Below are 2923 nucleotides of genomic sequence, written 5' to 3' on the forward strand. Positions count from 1 at the left end.
TGGTGCTGGCTCCTACCCTGGGGGTGTTTAAGAGGAGGTTAGATGAACATCTTGCTGGGGTCGTTTGACCCCAGTAATCTTTCCTGCCATGGCAGGGGGTCGGACTAGATGATCTGCTCAGGTCCCTTCTGACCCTAGACTCTATGAAACTATGAAACTATGAAATGGGATTACTTGCACATTTCAAGTAGGACTAAATCTTTGCACCACTACCCATGTTCAAGAAGATATGCAATAGTTTTAGTAAATGATTTCCATAATAGCAAACACATCTATAACAAGCTGCCCCTAAACTTCAAGTATGAGTACAATAGATCTTTTATTCTGTGTCCTGAATAGTTCATTGGAAGCCTCCACTCTGTCTGTCCAAAGACTTCACCAAATCTTCCCACATCCTGCTCCCAATCAAGTCCTGATTTTCTCACTTGCTGTCACAAAGATTCAAGTAATCAGATAAGAAGATACGTCTCATCAGCATCCAGTCTAAACATCAGAATCAACACCTGCCTTTTAGTCTCCCAAATGATTACTCCAGAATCAATTTCCAGCCACATAGGACACAGGACACAAGTCCTTTGCTTTAACCATCCATCTAGTGAATGATTTCATAAGCCAAGGAAGTAAAGGGTAATTTCCATCTTTCAGGGTGGATGAATAAAGGCAACACCTAAGTTGTGCATCTATATAAGATGCTACAGTGTGGTAGCATCTGCTGGCAGAAACAGTGATGCCACCGCTACTTTGCCATAGCAATACACTCCCTCATTATAGCGCATTGCTATGGCAACGTAGCGTCTAAAAATAATTGTGCATGGCCAGCACGGCACAGTATGGGGTGTTACTGTGCCATCTTAAAGTACTTTCAAAAGGAAGTACTAAATGATGGCACAGTAACAAAGGTGCCATACAACCATGTGTAGATGTGCCCACCATTAATGAGCAGAGAGAGGCAGTTAGCTGTGCAGTCAGGCAGAAGGCTGAGTAGATGTGCACCTTATAGACTAACTAAATAATATATATTGAGAGAATAAGCTGTCATGAACTCAAGCTAACTTCATCAGGTGCAGTGAAAGGATAAGGAGAGGGCAGTGTATAAAGTGGAATGAGTGATTTGAACATAAAAAAGGGGGAAGGGAGGAGAGCGAGGAAGAGGGGGAAGTGGGAACGGGACAGCAAACAAGAAAAGAACCTATAGGAACAATGGGGTCACAAAACCTAATCCAGGTAATGGGATAAAATTCCACAGCCCCTGGTTAAACCATATTTAACACAGTCCAGTCTGTGGGTGATTTCTTGTTCTGGAATTTCCTGTTCAAACTGTTTTTAAACATTTTGCTACATTGTGGTCTCCCCCGTTCTCTGCCTGCTGTAGGCCCCCTCCCTCACCACCCAACCCACACTGGCTCAAGCCACACAGCAGCTCAGCTCCAACTTCAGCCCCAGGCTTAGGGCTGAAGCCAGAGCTGATCCACCACCTTCCTGAGACCAGTACTTCAATCTAAGACCAGGGTCTTGCTCCCCACGCCCCCTGATTATTTGAGGGGAAAAACCTTACCTAGGATTCAAGTAATTGCAGCAAATTCCTAGTTATACTGGAGAATTTCTTGGCAGGGACCATTTTTTCTAACTGTGACTAATGTAATAAAGCCCTAGCATCTGGGTACTATTGTAATACAAATAAAAAATTTCCCTACTTAACTCCTCAGGAAACTCTGTGTTTCTAGGACACCCACTTAACTTCTCAGATCTGTACAATAACTCAAGGAATAAGGGCTAAAGTCTCACGTCTATCCACATTCTTTTAAATAGTAAAGCCTTAAAAGGCACCAGACACATCTTTATGAATGTTTGAACTAGGGCTGTCAATTAATCACAGTTAATGCATGAGATTCATGCATTAATCATTGTTCCCATTAATTTTTTTAACACGTTGATCATGCATGTGGCTTTGGAGCTTGCAGCTTGGGCTCCACTCTACCGCCATCACTGCTGTCTCTAGGTCGCCCCACGGGGCAGTGGTGGCAGCACAGAAGACCACAGGGTAGCCTTAGTGTGGGCTCTAGGTTGCTGTAGCAGTGTGGGGAGGGGTACACACAGACACAGACAGGTAGCTACAGCTTTCAGGTGGCCAGGAACACAGCCCGGTGGCATGTGGAGCAGCACCCAGCAGGCAAGTTTGTGAAGGGGAAGGGCTGTGGGGGAGGTAAGGACATAGGGAGAGCAGATCAAGGCCACCATGGTGATGGAGGAATTGGGGTAGAGGCAGGGGCTGAGGTTAATGGGGCCCTGGGGCAAGGATGGGTCATGGGGCAGAGCTGCAAGCTGCTTATCCAGGAGTGCAGGGGGGCTGCAGAGCCCCACAGATTTATGTAGGGGGCAGAGGTGGGCTTCCACTGTGGAATGGGGCTCTGCACCCCATTGACTTTGCCCTGGGAGTGCACACTGGCTGCACTGCGTCCCCTGTCCACCTGGTGGCAGGAAGCACAGCATGGCGTCGCATGGATCCCAGGGCAATGGCATTAGGGAGCATAGCCCAGTGCGCAGTGACAGCCCACCTCCACCTCATGGACAAATCCAGGGGACCCATGCCCCCCCATGCTTCCCCTGGAGGTGTGCACAGTGACAGGAGCAGCCCCTTTTACCCCTAGACCATCTGCCTGTAGCTCCATCCCAAGACCCACCCTAGCCACGGGGCCTCATTCACCCCAGCCACTACCCCTGCCCCACTACCTCCCTCACTGTGAGGCCTCTATCTGCCCATCCCCCTCCTTCACCCATGCCCCTTCCGGCCCCACACACTTACCTGCTGGATGGGGGGGGGGGTGTGCCCCTTACTCCCAACCTACAGGCCCCCCCCAGCCCTGCTGCTGGCCCTCACTCCTGACCCACAGTACCCCACATCCTGCTAGGGTATGCAAAAAAC

The 2923-nt window shown here is 49.0% G+C and overlaps 1 long non-coding RNA gene across 1 annotated transcript in view; it reads right to left on the bottom strand.

Moving 5' to 3' along the window:
* Positions 1-1706, bottom strand: part of LOC109321955 — a 7650-nt gene extending 5944 nt beyond the window's left edge. Inside the window, exon 1 of the long non-coding RNA XR_002104246.1 lies at positions 1556-1706. This is a non-coding gene — a long non-coding RNA (uncharacterized LOC109321955). The remainder of the gene's footprint in view (positions 1-1555) is intronic.
* Positions 1707-2923: the final 1217 nt, after the last annotated feature.

Source organism: Crocodylus porosus, unplaced genomic scaffold (genome assembly GCF_001723895.1).
Source record: "Crocodylus porosus isolate Cpor-Errol unplaced genomic scaffold, CroPor_comp1, whole genome shotgun sequence".
In the NCBI taxonomy this organism is placed as follows: Eukaryota; Metazoa; Chordata; order Crocodylia; family Crocodylidae; genus Crocodylus; species Crocodylus porosus.